The 12,263-nt window shown below is 41.4% G+C and overlaps 1 protein-coding gene across 1 annotated transcript in view; it reads left to right on the top strand.

Moving 5' to 3' along the window:
* The window catches only part of UBE2F (ubiquitin conjugating enzyme E2 F (putative)), an 87,521-nt gene that overhangs the window by 42,706 nt on the left and 32,552 nt on the right, over positions 1 to 12,263 (top strand). The window lies entirely within an intron of this gene.

The following is a 12,263-nucleotide window of genomic DNA, read 5'->3' as shown; positions in this document are numbered from 1 at the left end:
TGGCCACACAGTCAAGTTATTTGTCAGTGTGCATTAATAACTGTGGTAGGTATGTGTTAACTATAGACCACAGAATTACATGAAACAGTGAGTGACTGGTAGCAAATGAGAGCCATGAGATGTGACCCAAGTTACTTTTATCTCTTAACATGCCACCTGCACCCACTAATCCAGCCTTCCTGAATCCTTTGTTTCCAACATTTGGACACCATGGTTTGGAGAATCTGCTCATCTCCACAAGCGGAATACTGTGTGAATTTGCACAGTAGCACTATGAATAGTATCTGGTCTTGGCCAATGATGGACTCGAAAGTCAGTATTTCATATTCCACTCATCAATAATATGAAGGCAGCCTGGTTTTCTGGAGGAATAGTACCCAAATTTGTCCAATAAAGAACTCTAAAACACTGCTAAAATACTTAATTTGAGAATGGGGACGTACTGTTTTTCTGTGACAAAAATTGGCAGGCATTACTAATGCAGCCATTCTGAGTGCATTGGTAAAACCATTCAAATAGATAACAGAAAACCTCAAAAGCCACATGCACAAACCAGCTCTGCTGTATGCTACTGCATGCATTCATGTTATGCGCTTAACCTTTTGGAAGGCTTGTTTCAGATTGTGTCTCACCTTCTGTATCCTTGTGGGGGCAGCAGAGCTCTTACATGAAAAATCCTTCAAAATAAACTGCTGTGACCTTTTTAACACTTTCTTTAGTATCAAATGGGTAGAAACTTGAAGAGGCATTTAAATTATGCCTTTTAACTTTCTGAAATAAAAATGAAAATCTTCTAAATACTCTGTAAAAGTTATCTGAAAAAATGTATTTTAAGTAGAGAATTCTTAAGGGGGGAAAAAAGCGAAGTCAGTTTTGTTTTCTAGCATTTTATTGCACTCAGTGTCATCTCATCCATGATTGAATTCTCTTTAAGTTACTAAGTGTTGAGCATTATCTTTTTTCCCACTTTACATCTTCCTGCTACTGAGCCTGTTTCCATGGACCACTGAGAAAAGCAGCCTGTGTACTAGTGAAGGCACTAAAATGTGCTATTTCTGATTTCCTGTATTAGATACTTTTTAATCAGGTTATGAAGAAAGTTGGGCTTTAACCCTGAAACACATCATTGGTAGGCTAATGTTTTAAAACAATCTATATATACTTTTTTTGATCATCGTTGATGCAATTGTAAATGTTTTCTTTGTCCATAGAAACAGTCCTGAATTCTAAATGCTTAGGTAATTTCTGGTAGCAGTGTGGTCCACAGACTATGGATTGTGTAAAAACTGATGCAATGCTTTCTAACTGATCTTTGTGTAATCTTTTACTTCTTTATAGCTAGCTATGAGTTAGCAACAGGAGCTTATTTACCTTTCAGTCTCCATTCTATTATGTTCTGCATCATTTTATTGCATACTTCTTTCCTCTCTAAAACAGAGTATTCATAAAGCTGAGGACTGCTGAAGTTATTTTGGGCCTCTGCTCAGACTGTCTGAACTTGCTTTTCTCCTGCTTTTAAGTTTGATGGTCAAAATTGAAGTTTTCCGGGCAGAAAGCAAATAGATGGTTTTAATTCCATTCTGTTCTCAGATTTTTGTGTCACTGGAGATACCAGCTTTTAAATACCTAGTATAAAATAATACTGTTGTTACTCTGATACCCTGCTTCTTCCCCCTCAATAATTCCCATTTCAAACTCAAAAGTGCTTCAGTAGCTCCTGTTAGTCCTCAACAGGCTTGTACCTTGTTCGCCATGAGTATCATCTGCCTAGTTAAGATAGGCCTCCCTAGTATTCATCAGCTTTCTCTCAAATGCTTGTTTTCACTTTGCTATAAAATTATCTTGGGTGATTGATTTTAAAACATAAAGGAAGAAGTGGATCTGTGTATTGTGATTACCTAATTGGTTCTAAAAGTCAAGCTGTTCCTTCAGCAATTATCTCTAACAAACTACAACTGGAAATTGGTCAGTGACTGATTTATGAACCGTAAAAATAATCAAAGCACACTTGTGCGACTGCTGACTGACTCTGGAGGGCTGAGCATAGTAATGTTAAAACCAGTATTTTAAAATGTATGATGAATGTTCACAAGGAATATTTGGTCCTTTTTTTTGGTAATCCTGTCCTGATAGAGCTACAGTTGGTCTCAGATAATTGGAGAACTGTTTTCTGTAGGATTTTCATGTTTACTGGTAAGGTGTATATGCATTTCAGTTCTTCACTGAGATATTTTAAAGAGCTGTTTTATGTCATTTTTGTGTTACTGCTGTCAGGAGAGACAGGAGCAGGAATGGGAAACATCAAGATAGTCTTAAACTGTAGATATGCAGACAGCTTTTTATACCCACCTATAGGAAAACAGTATTTTTTTTTCAGGAATTCCTTTCCCATAACTTCAGATACTAGGTTAAGAAATATCTCTCTGCTATTAGATTATCTTATCTAAAAGGAATTAAGACTCGTTTACAATAAAATACTGCTATTTGGAGTTTATCCTTAAGAGGCTTGCTTATTTAATTAGTGGTTAATACTAAATGGGAAAATGTGCCCTACTTGTTGCGTTGGTTCTGCTGTTGTCTTCAGGCAGTAAGATTACTTTATTTGAAATCATGCAAATGTCAAACTGTAATCTCTTGGAGCAATAAATCAGAGGGTCTTGACTTAATTTTTCCAGTTACCTTTATCTCAATGTTTAAGCATAAACCTGAGTAGTTTTAAAAGCTTCGGTATAAGCACAAAACTTTCATTCATTGTCTTAATGAAAATAGGTGGTCTGCTGTCAAAATTATATGTAATTAGTGTAGATGAGTATTTTAAACAGACAATAACTGTCACTCCCTTCAGGATGAAGGGAAAAAAGTAAACCCTTATGTTCTGTGTTGTTCTCATTAATTCTTGCTGCTGATACTATTTTTCTCAGCCAGCATTATGGTAACATTGTTCTGCTATTGATTTATTCAAATCCTATTTTGGAATGGGTCTTTGTACTGTATGTAGAAATGTCAAAGCATGTGCTTGTAAAAGCTGCCTTCCTGGATGGAATATGTTTGTCCCTCATAAGTAAGGAGGAGAAAGTCATCAAAAGAAAGCTAAAGGCTTCATGGCAGTGGCAAAGAGCACAAATGCCAGCTCTCACAGTGCAGAAGTTACTGGGAAGTCAAGCATAGCCTAGCAAGGAGTTTCTTGATCTTACATGAATTTTACATCCATCTCCTGGGATCTTCTTGGTCATGATTACCAAAGTTACAAAACTGAGCACCTGAGAAATTGTATGTGTGATCTCAAGGGAGAGATGGACTGTCAAGGTGTCTGCCGCCTCCTGGTATAGACCAGTATAGAGCTTCTGAGCACTGGGGAGAAACAAATTGCCCCGTGTGTAGTTACAGTCGTTCACTGCATACAGGTTTCAAATACTGCATTAAGCAGAAGAATACCTTTTTTTCAGGTGATGTACCTTCACCTGTCTTCTCTGGTATCATACAGGAATTGAGTCAGGTGGATGTTGTTTCAGGCAACGTGTCCATGCGTCCTGCACTATTGCCCACTTTTTACACCACCTTATTCCTCCTTGTGCCGTTTCCAAGAGGCATGGTGGTGCCTGTCACCCAAGCCTGCTCCCCCCGCGGAGCAGTGTTCAGCACAGTGGGAGGGAAGGAGAGGAGTGAACTTAATTCTGTGCCTGCAGCAGCTATTCCAGAAGGACACCCTGAATGAGCTGACACCCAGGCATGTGGGCTTTCTTTTGTCTGAGGAGCAAGACATGCAGAATAATGTTCTGGGAGTCCTCTCCTCCTCAGCTGTGCTGTGCTTGGGTGGCGGTAGGTTTTATGGATGACCTTCTGGCTGAAACACTGTTCAGAGGACTGTGCCTGCTCACCTCTCAGTATTCCCTCTGGGATCACACCCAGCTCATCTTCTTCATTTGCAGAGCTGCCCTCCTCCCTCGCACGCAGAGAGCACTTAGAGGTCCAGCTCTGTGTGTTGATCACATAGCACAATGTCTCCTCCTGCCAGCATCTTTATTCTTTTCCCCCACTCAACAAAGTAACAAAATAAAACATGTGCTTGCAAGCAGATAGCTTTAGGGAAAGGTCACCACAGCAGCAGGGAGCTATACCTGTACCTTAACAGAAACAGGTCAGTGCAAGTCTTTAGTCTTATCCTTTATTCCCTGAAGACTTATTCTTTATTTGCTGAAAGGGTGTGAGGTGAGCACTGTGGGTCTTGATCAAAGGAATCTGTGAAGGAGAGAAAAGCAAGCCTGCTGGCCATTGCATGTCCCTGGTGGTATGGGCACTGATCTGCTGCAAACTGCTTTGTTGCAAATAACATGGACTCCTTCAAGGCTATACTGTGTTCTTGTCAGCACAGCAGGAGCAGAACCCACAGTGCTGCTGCACAAAGTGCCATGGCTGAAGAGAGCAAGACCATTCTCTCTCTCTCGAATATATGTACACACACACGTATGTATATATATAATCTTTCTAAACTGTTTCTACTGAAAGCCTTACTCCCTGACCACCCTAAAGAGGCATACAGAAAAGTGATATGCTTTTGGATTCAGAAGTATGTGTATATATGTATATATATATGTATGTGTATCTATAATCTTTCTAAACTATTTCTACTGAAAGCCTTACTCCCTGACCACCCTAAAGACACATACAGAAAAGTGATATGCTTTTGGATTCAGAAGTAGGAGAAGTGCAAGGAGGTTGCTGATAGTAGTGGGACGAGGAGCAGGCTGACAGTGTGTCCCTGGATGTGTCCTTGAAGGGATTTTCTGCATGATAGGAGGAGTATGCTTTAAGGTATCCTCTTCTCCAGCTTCTCCTGTGTAATGATCCCAGGGTGTGGATAACTAATGACCAAGAAGCTTTATCATGTGCTGCTAACTAAAGATCTGTTTCAGATCCTCTAAAATGAGGTGGCTCATGTCAAACCCGCCCCAACCCGCAGTTGTCCTGAGGCTTGAGAGCAGGAGCTTCCTCTTTCATCTGCTGTGATGATGTCCTCTGGTTCTCCTGATCCTTCTTGGCAGTTATGAGATCAGCTACTGCCTGATACTGTCGCTGGATCCTGGTGCTTGAGAAGCTTTGGACCCTCTTGCAACACATGTTTACAGTGTCCCTTCCTCAGGGCCTAAGCTGCACACCTTCTTGGATTTTCTGGGATACTGAAGGGGATATCAGTATTGCAGAAGACGGCTCTAGGGAAGCAGTGACATACAAGGAGATAAATACAGAAGAAACAATAATTTAGCAGGAGGGTAGGGAGTGGCAGCAGAAGGTAGAGGCAGGTGCAGAAGAGAGCGCTTTTGAACCAGTAAATGGGTAGATGAGGAAGGACAAAAGAGTCACAACCATTTGAGGACTGTTGGTTGTCAGCAAACATGAAAGGACATGTGCTGTTTGTTTCTTTCCATAATGTAAGAAGTACTTCAGGGTGTTGTAGGACCTCCCAGTGGTTCAGAGCCTTTTTTGGTATGGTTTGGAGGGTGGTGTGCTCTTTGTTGCTCCAGATCTCTATGTCCCTGCTTGGTGCTGGAGCCCATGTGGCATGCATCTGCAACAGGATGTCTGGCCTGACTTTATCCAGAAGTTTCTTTTGCATGCACCACAACTGCTCTGACCCCGTGGACAGTAGGGACAGGTGGTGATCCAGCTTCCAGATGGCACTGCCGCTCTGAACCGAACACCGACCTGCTCATCGGTGCCCTGCTCGCTGTGCAAGCCCCTGGTCCGAGGTGGTTCTCACGAGGGCTGGGCCATCCATTGCGGCTCTGACGGGCACCGGGGACTGGGGAGAGCCTGTGCGTGTTCAGTGAAAACCAAGCGAGGGAGATTTAGTTGTTACAGTCAAAGGGGTTTCTGAATGTCCTTGTTGATCACAATTTAGATAGGTCTTTGTAGCTGTTGTGAAAGGCACAGCTTTACCACAAGGTACTTTTCAATGGTTCAAGTCTCCCTCTGTAGAGGAAGTCATCTAAAGAAAAGTGCAGTGCAAAGGATTTATGTTTCTTCCATACCTTTGCTCTCTAAGGTGCTTAAAATGCCCGTTGTTACTCCTTTCATTTCTTTGCCTGCCTTCTCCACCTCTGAAAATTGAATAAGCAGCAGACAAAAAAACTTCAGACCCAGTATTTGGTAAAGGGAAGCTATAAGCCACTGAATACAATCTTCTATGTAGATCTGACATTATTCTATTTTTCTTAAAATAAGCTTCAGGAAGTTTTTCTGTAAGGATGCATTGTGTGGTCTTTTGATTTTATAAATCAGCTTTATTAGTTTTGTAAGGAGTGATTTTATTTTTTTCCCTCTGTACATGCCCAGACCAGTGAAAATACTTACACAAATCAATGTCTTGCATGAACCTTTGCTTCATAAAATATTTGCAAAAATTTTCTTTTTCTCTATTTATTGGCTTCTGGCAAAGCTAAATCTTTGGTTTAAATACAATAGCTGTTATTACTAGCATGTTTTTAGAGTGAGTCAGTAAAACAGTGCAGTACATTAGTAAGTCTAATTAAACCATGCTTGTTTTCCCCAAATTGTTGATTTCTGAATATGCAATTTGTGTCAGCTTTAATCAGTTGAGTAGACTGGTCTCCGGAGGGCGATCGCTTTAGTGTTCGTAATCGCTGTAGTGTAGTTCATTAAGAAGCTATCACAGAATTCCCCTGGGAACAATTTATAAAAGATTATCTGCTTGCTCTGAAGTAACCTTGGGGACAAATGTCAAGGAGTCAGTAACAAAAGTAAGGGATTTTAGATGAGTGTTCCTGCATACTTGGCAATTCACAACTGTCTTCGTCTGGGAGAGGAACAGACTATAATTGTTCCTGTTTTCTTCCCTCTAGGATATTTGAGCACAGAAGAAATCGTTTTCCAGCCTTCCTCCTTTTTTTGTGTTTGCTAACTGGAGCAGTTTATGCCATTTAAATTACCCGAAGCCCTCTAAACTACTGTTGTTGTGTTTGGGTGGGAAGCCTGAGCTGGGGTTGCAGGCACATGAGAATTGAGATGGCCTTTGTGGTTGATTAAAGAAAGCTGAGGTTCTCTTCATCACCTTATTCCAGGTGGAAACAGTGTTTTACCTGCTACAGGAATTTTGCAAGGTGCTGTAGCAGTGTTACATGCAAGATTAGAAAGGAGCAGGACAGGGAGAGGAAACGTAAAAGAGGACTTTTTATTTGGGAGAAGACTGCTTAGGAGGGAAGCAGTTTTTTCGTAAGCTAAAAAGTGCCTACCATCTCTGGCATGAAAACATACTTTTTTTTTTTTTTTTAACCCCTTGGAACAATGATAAGTTTTGTGCCGTTGGTTACATTGTAGTGGTTGCAGACAGGTAGTTAGTCCTTGGGGGGAAATCCGAGATGTTTGTGGGGGCATGTTGAGGAGGCAGAAAGAGAAGTCCAACAAAGCCTGGGGAAGGTGGGGCTGGGTGGGATGAAGGGTGCTTGGGTTTCTAGGCTGCAATGAAGAGAGAAAGAAGCTGGGCTTGTTTGTAAGAGACAATGGAAGAAGGTGAATGGAAGTAGAAAACCATCCTGAGCTGGCGCATAGGCAGACAGGACAGCAGAGAGCTGCCCCAGGAGACAGCCATGCAGTGGCCTGACTTTCAGCATGCTGAGTTTTCAGGTGTAATTTCAAGCCCTTTTCCAAACTGTGATGTACAAAGCTTGGCACTTGTTTTATTGGAATTACTGCTTCAGTTTGTTTTAAAAAAAAAAAAAAAAATTAAAAATTCCTTCAGACATCTGCTTGTATAAGTGACTGCTGCTCCTTTCATTGATCTGAATGGGTTAAATTGTTTGTTTATAAAAAATGGTTTAACAAGCTTTAATTTAATCAGTCTATTAGATCTCCTTGCTCCTTGGATCTCTAAAGATGTTTCTTTGATTGGAAGTTCATTAGCTGCTTTTGTCTGGCTTGTTCTCCGCTTAAATTAATGTATTAAATACACTTTGCCTGTTAAAGGAAAATCTTGATTTACAATTTATGTGTTTACTCTCTCTTCAAAAGAAGTGCTGTGTGGTTGTATTTCCAAACATCGGTAAGCATAGCTAAACACTTGTCTGTGACATGGTTTCAATGGCATTGCTTTTGTGAAGTAGTTGTGAGAACTGCCACTTGGGAAGATTTGGTGACTAACTGAATTAGGACCTTGTACAAATGCCATGCTTTGAGACTCTCTAACCTCAGGAGAGGCTATTTCAAAAGCTGTATTTAGGATTTTGATTCATTGTTCTTGAACTTTAAACATTGCTGCAGTGGCAGATTTTTTTTCCTCATTTGGCATGCTGTAAATAAATCTGTGGGCAGGGGTTTAATGTAACTTTTCACTCACATGCAACACAAAAATACTCCAGAACGAAAAGAGGTGATTATAAAGTGTTATTTATAACAGCCTGTTGATCTCCTGACTTGCTTGTGTTGACTTCCCCGTGCTTGAGCTCAAAATAGTGACAGTGCCAAGGAGCAAAGCATGTTTTCTTCATTATCCCCTCTTCCACTATGGATTTAACCAGGTACCGCTCTTTAGTTCAAGTATGATACTTGAATCTTCTGAACTGACATAGTAGAGGGGAATTAAAAACTCTTGCTTACCTGAGACCTGCAGTTGGCTCGCGAAGGCGTCTGACCTTGTGGGTGACATCTGTGCTGATGCAAAGCCTCCGGGAGACCAGGGGGACACGGAGGGTGCCTGCCTGGGCACAGCTGAAGCAGAAACCAGATAAAGCGGTTTGGGGGATTCTGCAGCCTTTTCTGCTGGGTCCGTCCTGAGCAGACCGTGCCACTTCGTTACGAAAAGCGCAAGAGGTCCTTGGTTTTGCTCTGAGGTTACCCCTCAGTAGCGGGTGTACTTGTACTCTGTAACTTTGATGTTAAGCCTGTAGAAGAAAGTAGACAAAAAGAGGCATTGTAAAGGACACAGCCTTGTCAGGTATTTGGCATGTGAACAGGCAGATCCATATGTCTGATTCTCCTTTTGCAAGTAGATTCTCTCGTTGAAGTGGAGCAGCATAAAGGTGTGCATTATTAACATTTTAAGGCGACATCTGCCCTGCTCCTACATGTGAAGATAACCTTTAAAAATTCTTGTACATAGGGTTAACTTTCTGTTTTCAGAGTATTTAGGCCAGAAGTTCAGTAAATGTTTGAAGCCAGGGATGATGCTTTATTACATTAAAAGAAAACAGAAGTTTTCGAACTGTTAAATCTGACAGGATCTTTGGTGGCTTGCAAATCCTTTTAGTTCATCAGGAAAACGTGAAGCAAGTGTTCAGGCAAGCACTTATCTGCATGCAGCAAGCAGCTCTGCTGAAGTCAATAATGCAAACTGATTATTTTTGCAATGCAACAGTGTCACGTTTTTCAGCTGTGAAGTACTTGCTTCACTCTTGCTCATCTGTTCCATCCCACTTCCCTTTCTCAATATCCTAGATTTAAATCCAGGCTAGCCTCAAAGTCATTACAAAAAGTGTTGCCCTCTGGTAGTAATTTAGCATTATTTTTTATGGAGCCATGCAAGGGTATAAAATGAGTCCAGCAAATCATAAAACTTGAATAGGTGGAAACATCAGAAATGATATTAAGAATTTCACACATAAGTTATTCAGTAATAATAATAATAATCCTTTTATGCTTTTTGGTGTATAGAATGGCTGTGAAAATATACAGCACTCTGAAAACTCACAGCCTTACAGAGGTTTTTGCTGGGGTTTTTTGTGGTTGGGGTTTTTTTTTTTATATAACTCTGTACAAAGCCAGCCTGAATGAGTCAAGCGTCCCAAAGGCTTAAAACCAGGATTCAGCAAATGAGAATTTAGGAGCAATTTAGGTAAACTTCAAAAGCAGGTGTTTACAGAATGGGAAAATAATTTGATATAATTTACATTTCTGTTTTGAGTTGCAACATTTACTTGTGTAAGGTATGGCTTGTCGCTGCTTGTATTGGAGGAGAAGGTGTTCTGTCTGGAGAGACAATCTGCAGGTGTCCTGGTGGGGAGGCTCTGGGAGACTGGGGGCTTCAGCACTGTTAAATGTAAAGAGAAGGTGAGCTCTTCAGGATTTCAGAATCAATGTGACTGAGTTGCTTTTTTATTTGTTTCTTTTTAGCCATGCTGGTAAGTGGTTGAACAGTTGTGAACAGCTTGCAACCGTGTGAATGCCGTTTTGGCGTTGAGGCAGGATTTAGAAATGGACAGACCCCAGTGTGCTAGTGTGAGCTCCTCGTACCTCTTTAGGATGTTTTTAACACTCAGTATTGTAATTCTGCATCACATTCTCCAGCTACAGTCTGCTGTCACATGGTGTAGATGAAAGATGACCCTTAAAAACTTAATTCATTCCTGCTTCTTCAAGTGGAAGAAAGCAAATTACCATGCTTTAGTAAGGTCCCATTATCAAAGGTTGTGGGAAACACACAGTGGGTTAAAATCGGATGCAAGAAATTCTTAATGCCCCCAAGGCATTCACTCTACCTCCCTGAAGGACAATACAGCCTTTGAGGGCAGCACTGGAAGGGGCTCCTGACCTTCAGGGCTCAGAGCATCTGCTGGAGCAGAGTGGCTGGCTGGAGACAGAGGCACTCGCAGCCGCCCCTGGTTACCCGCCCTGCATCAGTCAGTCCTCAGGCTACATCCATGCCACGGGCAGCGTACGTAGGCGCACTGGAGCGGAGCAGACCCCAAGAGCGGTGACACCGTGGCAGCCTGTGCTGTGCTGCGCACCCTCTCATGCCTGAATGCAGGAGAGCGTAGTGGAAGCGGAGATCTTCGTGACTGTTTCTACTCTCCAGGCACTCCACACCACTGAAATCCTCCTTTAATCAGTGACTTCGGCTTATTTTTTCTCTAGCACCACTGTACTCTACAAATAGTTTATCCCCAGGATTGCTTAATACAGGTTTCCTTAATACCATGTTTTGCTAACCTCTGCTGTGCCCGGTTTCTGTGACAGTAGTTGTAGCTGAACAAGCACAGAACTTAAATAAAGGGTAGAACGATGACTTTTCATCCATTATTTGAAATAGTCCATTTTCTCATACTTGCTGAGGAACTGACAGTATGGTTGTTTGGGAGTGGGGATGACTGCTCAGCACTATAGTCTTAAAATGTATGGATAACTGTAATTCTTAGGTGTCTCGGGTGTGTCCTTTTTTGCAGTTTGTGTGTCTGTGCTGCCACTGAAGATGATGAGTACATTTGAAAGAGTTGCTGTATTTGCCGCACCTGATGATTTCAGAAGCTCCATTAGGAGAAGATGCTGAAACTGAAAACTGTGTCTGACAATATCAGCTTTGCTGGGCAGATTCACGTTATTAAAAACAGATAAACTGAGTAGGTTGGTTGTGCAAGAGCAAAGGAAAATTGGATCGTGAGAGGTTGTTGTCCGGATAATGCTGACACTGTGTCTTTTTCATTAGGACATAATTGGATAGTGTCCTTAAGGGATATGGATTTCTGTGGTCCACCACTCTCAGCAGAGGGCCCAGAACAGGAAACAAGCTGAAATATGCTCGTTCATTGAAGTTCTTTGCTATGGATGGGAAGTTTTTACTTTGAGGCTTTATCTTTATTGTGAAAGGTACATTTTAGCCATGAAATGATTAATGTGCAGTGTTTGTCCTGCTAGTGGAAATCAGGCAGTGTGGTTTTCATGGGTAGGCAGTCAAGTCCTAGCAGGCTGTAAGGGCAGGAGGTGCAATGCTGATCTTAATTGTCTGGTAGGTGTGAGCTCCAGAGCCCAGACTTCAGTGAGATTTTGCAGTAGGGTAGCTTAGTTATGTTGCTGCTAAAGCAAATGATCTTTCCTCTAGGTAGAAAAACATAGCCTCAGAGTTGGTCATAAGTGATCCTTTTAGGTTCCTTTCTGTAATATTTGGATCTTGTGCATTTTCTTAGTCTTTGAAGGCTGTAAATGGGGGATGTGGACTCTGAGGTCAGTGCTAGTAGAACCCTTTTGGAGATGCCCACCCCAAAATAAGCTGTGTTTGATGACACCATTTGGAGGCAGATTCCCCTGAAGCTTCCTGTTTGCAGGAATTGCAAACCCTCTCTATTCAGCTGTGTTTAAATAGATGCTTAAAGGCAGTAAAATGATTTGAGACACATGCTTATATAAGAATGGTATTTCTCTGTACTCATACTACACCTAAATGTCTTTTCTCTCACATTTTGACACAGTTTCAAATATTTGTCTGACACCATTTTAATTTTTTAATTTTAAGAATGGATTGCTGAACTAAGTTTTATACC

This window comes from Gymnogyps californianus, chromosome 7 (assembly GCF_018139145.2).
Source record: "Gymnogyps californianus isolate 813 chromosome 7, ASM1813914v2, whole genome shotgun sequence".
In the NCBI taxonomy this organism is placed as follows: Eukaryota; Metazoa; Chordata; class Aves; order Accipitriformes; family Cathartidae; genus Gymnogyps; species Gymnogyps californianus.
Note: the sequence above shows the minus strand (reverse complement) of the source record. Positions and strands in the feature narration are given on the sequence as shown.